General features: G+C 42.3%; 1 protein-coding gene across 2 annotated transcripts in view; it reads right to left on the bottom strand.

The window, feature by feature from the left end:
* Positions 1–6888, bottom strand: part of myo18ab (myosin XVIIIA b) — a 221290-nt gene extending 214402 nt beyond the window's left edge. The window contains exons 1-2 of one of the 2 annotated variants that reach the window (XM_061878303.1): positions 6870–6888; positions 1877–1983 (exon numbers count right to left, since the gene is read on the bottom strand). The gene's annotated coding sequence lies outside the window, so the exon portion shown is untranslated. Of the gene's footprint in view, positions 1–1876; positions 1984–6869 lie in introns of those variants that run through there. The other variant, XM_061878302.1, reaches the window with a different exon arrangement.
* Positions 6889–11061: the final 4173 nt, after the last annotated feature.

Genomic DNA, 11061 nt, shown 5'->3' on the forward strand with positions numbered 1-11061 from the left:
TCAACGATGTGGAACTACTTTATGTGTGCAGTGTTCACCATTACACACGCTGCGGCCTTCTATTACCTGCTTTGTGCTCAGAACCAGCACTTTGTCCACTTAAACCTCTTTAAAACTTTGTTGAACCATTTTCAAGCACTAAAGCACACAAATGCAGTGTTCTTAACGCTTGTTTGGCTGCCCCAAAAATGGACTTCTCAGGGTACTCAATGGGAATACCCTGGTGGCAGAATGGACAATGAACAGGTACAAGAAAGGAGCTGAAGTCAAAGAAACATTTCTGAAGTGGTGACGCTGTACTTTCAAGCAAAGAGCCAACCTTTTGATATTAATAACCTACAAAAAGTTGAGATACAGAACCCACTGTCTACCTAGCTTGAATATTGTAAACATTAACAGCAACATACCTGATGCCAATTTAGACAACATAAAGATAAACATAAAGATATAGTAGGCTCTGGCATTATTTGGAGTGCATGTGATTACACTGCCAACAGTCATAGAGAGATGTAGTAGGCTCTGGCATTATTTGGAGTGCATGTGATGACACTGCCAACAGTCATAGAGAGATGTAGTAGGCTCTGGCATGATTTGGAGTGCATGTGATTACACTGCCAACAGTCATAGAGAGATGTAGTAGGCCCTGGCATGATTTGGAGTGCATGTGATGACACTGCCAACAGTCATAGAAAGATATAGTAGGCTCTGGCATGATTTGGAGTGCATGTGATGACACTGCCAACAGTCATAGAGAGATGTAGTAGGCTCTGGCATTATTTGGAGTGCATGTGATTACACTGCCAACAGTCATAGAGATATGTAGTAGGCTCTGGCATTATTTGGAGTGCATGTGATTACACTGCCAACAGTCATAGAGAGATGTAGTAGGCTCTGGCATGATTTGGAGTGCATGTGATGACACTGCCAACAGTCATAGAGAGATGTAGTAGGCTCTGGCATGATTTGGAGTGCATGTGATTACACTGCCAACAGTCATAGAGAGATGTAGTAGGCTCTGGCATGATTTGGAGTGCATGTGATGACACTGCCAACAGTCATAGAGAGATGTAGTAGGCTCTGGCATTATTTGGAGTGCATGTGATTACACTGCCAACAGTCATAGAGAGATGTAGTAGGCTCTGGCATTATTTGGAGTGCATGTGATTACACTGCCAACAGTCATAGAGAGATGTAGTAGGCTCTGGCATTATTTGGAGTGCATGTGATTACACTGCCAACAGTCATAGAGAGATGTAGTAGGCTCTGGCATGATTTGGAGTGCATGTGATGACACTGCCAACAGTCATAGAGAGATGTAGTAGGCTCTGGCATTATTTGGAGTGCATGTGATGACACTGCCAACAGTCATAGAGAGATGTAGTAGGCTCTGGCATTATTTGGAGTGCATGTGATTACACTGCCAACAGTCATAGAGAGATGTAGTAGGCTCTGGCATGATTTGGAGTGCATGTGATGACACTGCCAACAGTCATAGAGAGATGTAGTAGGCTCTGGCATGATTTGGAGTGCATGTGATGACACTGCCAACAGTCAGAGCTGGGATTTATGAAGAGCTGTTCCTTTAAAAAACTGGTTCGTTTTGTTATTTTTGTTTTTTTCAAAGCTATTTTTATCTTTTTATGAGGAAAAAAGTCAGAACAGAATCCCCGCCCCCATCTCCCAAATTCAGAAGTGTCAAGGTTGGCAAGTATGGCTCATGGCAGTGCAGGATAACAGAGCAATAAGGTGCAGGTATAAATAAATAAATAGATTACTGTACAGATTGCACTCTTGCATTAAACAGATGGCTGTTGTATAATAACACCACTTTTCTGTGACTGTATGAAGACCTTGATGGGTATGTGAACACTCTCACCTTTTCAACATCGTCCTCATCCACAACAAGTATGGTGTCATTACTTTCCAGTTTGATTGTCACTTTTCCTTCGGGGAGGGAACCAGGCTCTGTCTTCAACACCGTAGCTAGGCCGAAGGAAAAAGGTCAGAGTCATTAGGGAACCCTTTAATCTGCTTTTTGCACAGCGACTTGTCCAGAGAGTACCCCGCCTTCCGCCCAATTGTAGCTGAGATAGGTGCCAGCGCCCCCCGCAACCCTAAAAGGGAATAAGCTTAAAAGGTAACAGTATGGAATTACACGTTTGTGTTGTTTGTCATTGAAACACTGAAGATGTCAAGCATCACTACAACACATGGAGGACAAAGGCATATTGATGATGTTTCCCCCCCATCTTCCCTCACCAGGACCAGGGGTCAGCAAGCCTTTGGGAGCTGAGGGCCACCACTTTGATGTGTACACAGATACATGATTAGCAGTACTTTTTTTGGGAAGCAGCTAAATGGCAACTTTCAAGACATGTGCAATTATTGTGGCCCCTTCAATAACGTGGACAACTCTGAGCTTTGGCAAGAATCTTGAATGCAACATCAAGTTGAAGTCGTCATCAAGAAGTACAGTAGTTGTGGTCGATCATGTATTATCGTGAAATATCATGGTAATTATTATTATCACCGTATTTTAATATGTGTTCAAAAAGAACCTGTACCAAAATGTTTAACCAAGTTGTAAATTTAAAAAACACAAACACACTCAAAATGAAAACGGTGTTTAATGTACCTCAAGCAGAAATGAAATGTGCAACACAAGCATTATAAATAAAGTAATATGGGAGAAAAAAAATATTAATAAATACAAATAAATGTGAAAATTTAGCAAAATAGCACCTTAGGACATGCGAGATAAACAAATCAAAACAATTTAAGAATTTTGCAAACTGGCACCTGATGGTGATAAGACATAACGTCACTTTGTGTCCAGGTAGATACAAACAGTGTCCATATATGACATCTAGTCTTACACCTTTGTGTCCAGGTAGATACAAACAGTGTCCATATATGACATCTAGTCTTACACCTTTGTGTCCAGGTAGATACAAACAGTGTCCATATATGACATCTAGTCTTACACCTTTGTGTCCAGGTAGATACAAACAGTGTCCATATATGACATCTAGTCTTACACCTTTGTGTCCAGGTAGATACAAACAGTGTCCATATATGACATCTAGTCTTACACCTTTGTGTCCAGGTAGATACAAACAGTGTCCATATATGACATCTAGTCTTACACCTTTGTGTCCAGGTAGATACAAACAGTGTCCATATATGACATCTAGTCTTACACCTTTGTGTCCAGGTAGATACAAACAGTGTCCATATATGACATCTAGTCTTACACCTTTGTGTCCAGGTAGATACAAACAGTGTCCATATATGACATCTAGTCTTACACCTTTGTGTCCAGGTAGATACAAACAGTGTCCATATATGACATCTAGTCTTACACCTTTGTGTCCAGGTAGATACAAACAGTGTCCATGTATGACATCTAGTCTTACACCTTTGTGTCCAGGTAGATACAAACAGTGTCCATATATGACATCTAGTCTTACACCTTTGTGTCCAGGTAGATACAAACAGTGTCCATATATGACATCTAGTCTTACACCTTTGTGTCCAGGTAGATACAAACAGTGTCCATATATGACATCTAGTCTTACACCTTTGTGTCCAGGTAGATACAAACAGTGTCCATATATGACATCTAGTCTTACACCTTTGTGTCCAGGTAGATACAAACAGTGTCCATATATGACATCTAGTCTTACACCTTTGTGTCCAGGTAGATACAAACAGTGTCCATATATGACATCTAGTCTTACACCTTTGTGTCCAGGTAGATACAAACAGTGTCCATGTATGACATCTAGTCTTACACCTTTGTGTCCAGGTAGATACAAACAGTGTCCATATATGACATCTAGTCTTACACCTTGGGTTGGATGACTACGGCCAGAATAATCAGCAGCATTATTTCTATAAATATTAAAAAAGGGCTTGGTGGTAAAGCAAAAAAAAGATCACTTTTAATTGTTTGATAGCATCCAATCTCGATTAATATCACTTTTTTTTAACTTTTGTATTAAAGTGGGGTGCAGGATCAGAGAGTATTGTTGCATCCCTACTGCACTAACTTCTAATAATGTCCACCATGTTTGACGGAGCTGTCATTTTCTTCATATCCATGATTGTGTGTACTTCAACTACTACAGCAGTACAGCTAACCCACGCCACAGTCATGTGAAGTGAAGTGAATTATATTTATATAGTGCTTTTTCTCTAGGGACTCAAAGCGCTTTACGTAGTGAAAACTATTATCTACATCTTTAAGCTACATTTAAAGCAGTGTGGGTGGGTGGAGGTTATTGGTTAGAGAAGACAGTTTTTTCTTTCAAAGTTCCTTTCTTGTCATCACAAACCATATTCTGCAGTAAACAAAGTATCAGGGTATCATTTGTATTCTTTGATGACTCGCACAGGTCAGAGCTTGTCACCAGTGCTTTGGCAAACAACAAGTGGTGACCCAGATTGTGGAGTTTTTTTAAATCTCAAACTCTGTATCTTACATTTAATAAAAATACATTAAAGTGTAGTTTGAATTTGACATAGTGTAGACAACAAATGTGTACCAGCACATAAACCATGTTAAATGATTATTTTAGGAACCAAATGTTTTTATTCACAAAGTCAAAAATGTCTGAAAAGTGTCTGTTAGTACATATTAGAGGAGTTGAAAAATGTTTGGACATAAAAAAAATAGTTTTTGATTGAATTAGTAGGTGTGCTTATTCTCCCAGTAATTCAGTCACAAAGACCTTAAGTGCCACATTCAGGGCAGGATTAAAACGCACCACAAGGTGAGCTCAGTGAGATTCAAGTCTGCTTCTTGGTCCTTGGTCTTGAGGAAAGGAAAGGTAACCGACCACTTTTGCTTCAGTCTGGCAGACACCCAAATTCCATCTGTGTCAGAAAAGCAGTGAAGAGCCTGGGCAAGATCTTCACTGCTCTACAGAGATTCTGCTAATGGGAAAGTATCTTCAGCAGGTGTGGAGGTCAGAAGAGGAAGGAAGTGGCGTGCCCAGGATGCAGTGGAGCGGGCGGAGGCGAGGCTGCGGCACAGCACCTTTGTGGGAACTGTGGCTACTGGTCGGGCTGGGCTGGCTAGCAACACAAAACCAAGCTACAGCAGAGCCAGAGGAAAGGAAAGGCGAAAGCTTGTCCAAGAGGAGGTTGGCTTTAGCAGAGTAGTGGGAGTGAGCAAGCAGGGGGCCTGGACCAAGTGGGAGCACACAGCTGGCCACAAGATCCCCTGGACCAAACTCTAGAAAGCAGAGCCACACCAGTTTAAGTTCTTGATCCAGTCAGTGTATGATATCCTCCCAACCCCTGCTAACTTGTTCACCTAAGGCCTGAGAGACACACCTGTGTGCCAGCTTTGTCAGAAAAGAGAATCATTAGTACACATCCTCAGCTGTTGCTCAAAGGCCTTGGGAGATGGCAGGTATCGGTGGCGCCACGACCAGGTCCTGTGGGCAATAGCAGACACCATCTGCACAGGCATCAACACCAGTAAGCGGCAACACCCAACCAGAAGCACGATTGCCTTTGTCCAAGCAGGAGAGAAACCTCCACCCTCCAAGAAGACCCAGGGGGGCCTGCTAACAACAGCAAGGGAATGGCAGCTCCTGGTTGACCTAGGGAGGCAGTTGATCTTGTGGCTAAGTGTTGGAGGAATGGGTGGAAGGCCCGCTGCGAGCCTATTGAGGTGGGCCGCATGGGTTTCACAGGCAAGTCCTTACACCGGGTCCTAGGGCTCCTTGGAATTTGTAGACTGCACAGACGAAGAGCCATAAAAAAAACATCTTGTAAGCGTCTGAAAAGGCTTCACGTTGGCTCTGGTTGCGGAGGGGGGATGCGTGTCGTAGTGTGCTACCTGGACACAGGTCAAGGGACTGACCCGAGTGAGGGTGTTTGATTAAGACCCAAAAGACCCTACAATCCCGGAAGAATCTCTGATGTGTCATGAGGTGTATTATAGTACTTGCAGTACAATGACTAGTGCAGTATCTTCTAGCAGACATGTTTGACAAGGAAATATGCAAACTGCTGATCACTGGGTTTGAACTGAAATGAATCGCAATCCTCAATCATGATGATATCATGGCCGAGCCCTATATTGAAATCACCATTACTTACGTATTATCTTAGGTAAAACAGTGTTAACTTTGACAGCTGTTTTAGTCATACTCTTTTGACAAAAATGTATTTTAGTTTTAGTCATATTTTAGTCTACAAAATTCCTCAACATTTTAGTCAACTAAAATTACGTAAATGTTGTCGCCCAAAATACAAAGTATCGCGGACGACGCATCTCTGCAGTTGTCTTGAAAGCACTTGTATTCATTATTATTGCAGGTCATCTCAAAAGCTACATTCACAACAAGACCAGCACTCCATTAAGTACATTTCCCACTAAAGCTTGTTGTGTGTTATTGTTTTAGATGAAATGAAGCACTTTTTTCCAATGTAGAATAATACATGAGTAAAACTACCAGTAGTTTTATTGTAGATTGGCAGGCAAGCTCACCAATGCGTCCAACAGGAGGAAGCAGTCTTGCTCCTTCTCTGCTGCCTTTAATTGTAGCAGCAATTCAGTGCACTATGAGTCATTTGGAAATCCATCCATCCATTTTCTACCGTTTGTCCCTTTTGGCGTCGCGGGGGAGTGCTGGAGCCTATCTCAGCTGCATTCAGGCGGAAGGCGGGGTACAGCGTGGACAAGTCGCCACCTCATCACACATGACATATATTAAATATTAAGGCCTTCTCACGGTTTTCCTGATGAGCCTGCAGATGGCTTTTCAAGGGGTTGTGTTTTTACCATAAAAAAATGTTGTGTTTTTACCATAGAAAATGAAGCCACAGGGTTTACAAGGTGTCTTGTTGTCTACCTTGCAAAGGTAAAAGGTGCTGTGTGTCTGATCCGCCTCCGCTTGGGATGGTTTCCTGTGGACGGGACTCTCGCTGCTGTCTTGGATCCGCTTTGAACTGAACTCTCGCGGATGTGTTGGAGCCACTATGGATTGAACTTTCACAGTATCATGTTAGACCCGCTCGACATCCATTGCTTTCGGTCTCCCAGAGGGGGGGCGTTGCCCACATCTGAGGTCCTCTCCAAGGTTTCTCATAGTCAGCATTGTCACTGGCGTCCCACTGGATGTGAATTCTCCCTGCCCACTGGGTGTGAGTTTTCCTTGCCCTTTTGTGGGTTCTTCCGAGGATGTTGTAGTCGTAATGATTTGTGCAGTCCTTTGAGACATTTGTGATTTGGGGCTATATAAATAAACATTGATTGATTGATTGATTCCAAAGGTAGAAAACATATGGCAGTGATGTGTGTAACAATACAGAAAAAGGATGTAATGATATAAAAATTTCATATAACAATGATTGTGACCAAAATGAACACGGGTATCATAATTATTGTGGAATGTGCTGAAAAAGCTTTTTAAACATAACTGACACAAATACACACTGTCAGAAAAAAACATCTGTTTTAATAGCTCACTTTTTATTGGTGTGCTGCAAATATTTGTTTGTACATGAGCAATTTAAGATGTATTTAAATGCAAATTATGTAACAAATAGTAATATCTATTCTAATTATGTGTCACTTCTGGGGGGCGTTGTGTCTGTCCTACTCGTCAGCGCTACTTGAACGCACCATAAAAACACCTGCTCTCTTTTCCTCTGAGGAAAGCTTGAGCATCAAGAGCACAGCTGGTAGGTTCAATAGTGCAACAAACTTATGCAGTCGTGCATATAGAGAGATAGATAGATAGATAGATAGATAGATAGATAGATAGATAGATAGATAGATAGATAGATAGATAGATAGATAGATAGATAGATAGATAGATAGATAGATAGATGGATCGATAAAGTACTATCTATCTACGTGCACGACTGAATAGCTTTGTTGCTCAGACAGTAATGTGTTTAGAGAAGTTTACAATGTGTATGTTGTTTTTAACAATGTCACTTGTTTTTATGTTAGCTGGCACCAGTAAGTCCAGAATGGCCCCTGAGTTTATGAAATTGAAGTTTTCTTTAAAAATCCAAAGACCGTGTCTTCAAAGTAGTAGTTGTGATTGGATCCCCGCCCCTCTCCTGCATGCTACTGTGATTGGATAGCTTCCAAACTTGTCCTAACCCACCTAAGGACAAAAATAAATATGATTGGATTTTGTCTCCGTCAATTGTTTTCGTCTCGTTTTTATTCGTTGACTAAATTGTCAATTCATTTTGTTATTGTTTTCATGAAGGTGCATTTGTTTTGACTTATTGTAGGTCGTGGACGATAACATAGACGAAAACAATTTTACTCAACAAAATTAACACGGGTGTGAACGCAACGCAATCATGTCATTTGTAATGTCTGATGAAAAGGCTACAAATAAACTTTATCCAACTATTTAAAGACACATATTTATCTTTTTATTCATTAATAGTAACAAAGTGTCAGTTTTTGCTCTATTTGTGATACATACATCATTTTATATATAACATTATTATTATTTAAATATTTATCGCAATTAATCACACTGTTCAATGGTTATTGATTGGATTTTATGGGCAAAATAGAGGAGCTCCCATTGCCGCTGTAAGCAGACTTCTATTGACTTTTATTTACAAGTTAGAACGCATAACAAAAATACAATAATCCATCCTTGGTCCTGTCTTTCACAATAATTGTGAACAATGGGCAACATTCCCCAAAGAGAGTGCAGTTCCCCTTGAAGGACTGTGACAGACTTGTGTTAAGGGGGAGAATGTGCAGTTTTCTTGAAGGACTGTGTCTTGGATGCAGGTGCACTGTGACAGACTTGTGTTAAGGGGGAGAATGTGCAGTTTTCTTGAAGGACTGTGTCTTGGATGAAGGTGCACTGTGACAGACTTGTGTTAAGGGGGAGAATGTGCAGTTTTCTTGAAGGACTGTGTCTTGGATGCAGGTGCACTGTGACAGACTTGTGTTAAGGGGGAGAATGTGCAGTTTTCTTGAAGGACTGTGTCTTGGATGAAGGTGCACTGTGACAGACTTGTGTTAAGGGGGAGAATGTGCAGTTTTCTTGAAGGACTGTGCCTTGGATGCAGGTGCACTGTGACAGACTTGTGTTAAGGGGGAGAATGTGCAGTTTTCTTGAAGGACTGTGTCTTGGATGAAGGTGCACTGTGACAGACTTGTGTTAAGGGGGAGAATGTGCAGTTTTCTTGAAGGACTGTGTCTTGGATGAAGGTGCACTGTGACAGACTTGTGTTAAGGGGGAGAATGTGCAGTTTTCTTGAAGGACTGTGTCTTGGATGAAGGTGCACTGTGACAGACTTGTGTTAAGGGGGAGAATGTGCAGTTTTCTTGAAGGACTGTGTCTTGGATGAAGGTGCACAGTGACAGACTTGTGTTAAGGGGGAGAATGTGCAGTTTTCTTGAAGGACGGTGTCTTGGATGAAGGTGCACTGTGACAGACTTGTGTTAAGGGGGAGAATGTGCAGTTTTCTTGAAGGACTGTGTCTTGGATGAAGGTGCACTGTGACAGACTTGTGTTAAGGGGGAGAATGTGCAGTTTTCTTGAAGGACTGTGTCTTGGATGAAGGTGCACTGTGACAGACTTGTGTTAAGGGGGAGAATGTGCAGTTTTCTTGAAGGACTGTGTCTTGGATGCAGGTGCACTGTGACAGACTTGTGTTAAGGGGGAGAATGTGCAGTTTTCTTGAAGGACTGTGTCTTGGATGAAGGTGCACTGTGACAGACTTGTGTTAAGGGGGAGAATGTGCAGTTTTCTTGAAGGACTGTGTCTTGGATGAAGGTGCACTGTGACAGACTTGTGTTAAGGGGGAGAATGTGCAGTTTTCTTGAAGGACTGTGTCTTGGATGCAGGTGCACTGTGACAGACTTGTGTTAAGGGGGAGAATGTGCAGTTTTCTTGAAGGACTGTGTCTTGGATGAAGGTGCACTGTGACAGACTTGTGTTAAGGGGGAGAATGTGCAGTTTTCTTGAAGGACTGTGTCTTGGATGAAGGTGCACTGTGACAGACTTGTGTTAAGGGGGAGAATGTGCAGTTTTCTTGAAGGACTGTGTCTTGGATGCAGGTGCACTGTGACAGACTTGTGTTAAGGGGGAGAATGTGCAGTTTTCTTGAAGGACTGTGTCTTGGATGAAGGTGCACTGTGACAGACTTGTGTTAAGGGGGAGAATGTGCAGTTTTCTTGAAGGACTGTGTCTTGGATGAAGGTGCACAGTGACAGACTTGTGTTAAGGGGGAGAATGTGCAGTTTTCTTGAAGGACTGTGTCTTGGATGAAGGTGCACTGTGACAGACTTGTGTTAAGGGGGAGAATGTGCAGTTTTCTTGAAGGACTGTGTCTTGGATGAAGGTGCACTGTGACAGACTTGTGTTAAGGGGGAGAATGTGCAGTTTTCTTGAAGGACTGTGTCTTGGATGAAGGTGCACTGTGACAGACTTGTGTTAAGGGGGAGAATGTGCAGTTTTCTTGAAGGACTGTGTCTTGGATGAAGGTGCACAGTGACAGACTTGTGTTAAGGGGGAGAATGTGCAGTTTTCTTGAAGGACTGTGTCTTGGATGAAGGTGCACTGTGACAGACTTGTGTTAAGGGGGAGAATGTGCAGTTTTCTTGAAGGACTGTGTCTTGGATGAAGGTGCACTGTGACAGACTTGTGTTAAGGGGGAGAATGTGCAGTTTTCTTGAAGGACTGTGTCTTGGATGAAGGTGCACTGTGACAGACTTGTGTTAAGGGGGAGAATGTGCAGTTTTCTTGAAGGACTGTGTCTTGGATGAAGGTGCACTGTGACAGACTTGTGTTAAGGGGGAGAATGTGCAGTTTTCTTGAAGGACTGTGTCTTGGATGAAGGTGCACTGTGACAGACTTGTGTTAAGGGGGAGAATGTGCAGTTTTCTTGAAGGACTGTGTCTTGGATGAAGGTGCACTGTGACAGACTTGTGTTAAGGGGGAGAATGTGCAGTTTTCTTGAAGGACTGTGTCTTGGATGAAGGTGCACTGTGACAGACTTGTGTTAAGGGGGAGAATGTGCAGTTTTCTTGAAGGACTGTGTCTTGGATGAAGG

The sequence above is a fragment of the Nerophis ophidion genome, linkage group LG18 (assembly GCF_033978795.1).
Source record: "Nerophis ophidion isolate RoL-2023_Sa linkage group LG18, RoL_Noph_v1.0, whole genome shotgun sequence".
Classification (NCBI taxonomy): Eukaryota; Metazoa; Chordata; class Actinopteri; order Syngnathiformes; family Syngnathidae; genus Nerophis; species Nerophis ophidion.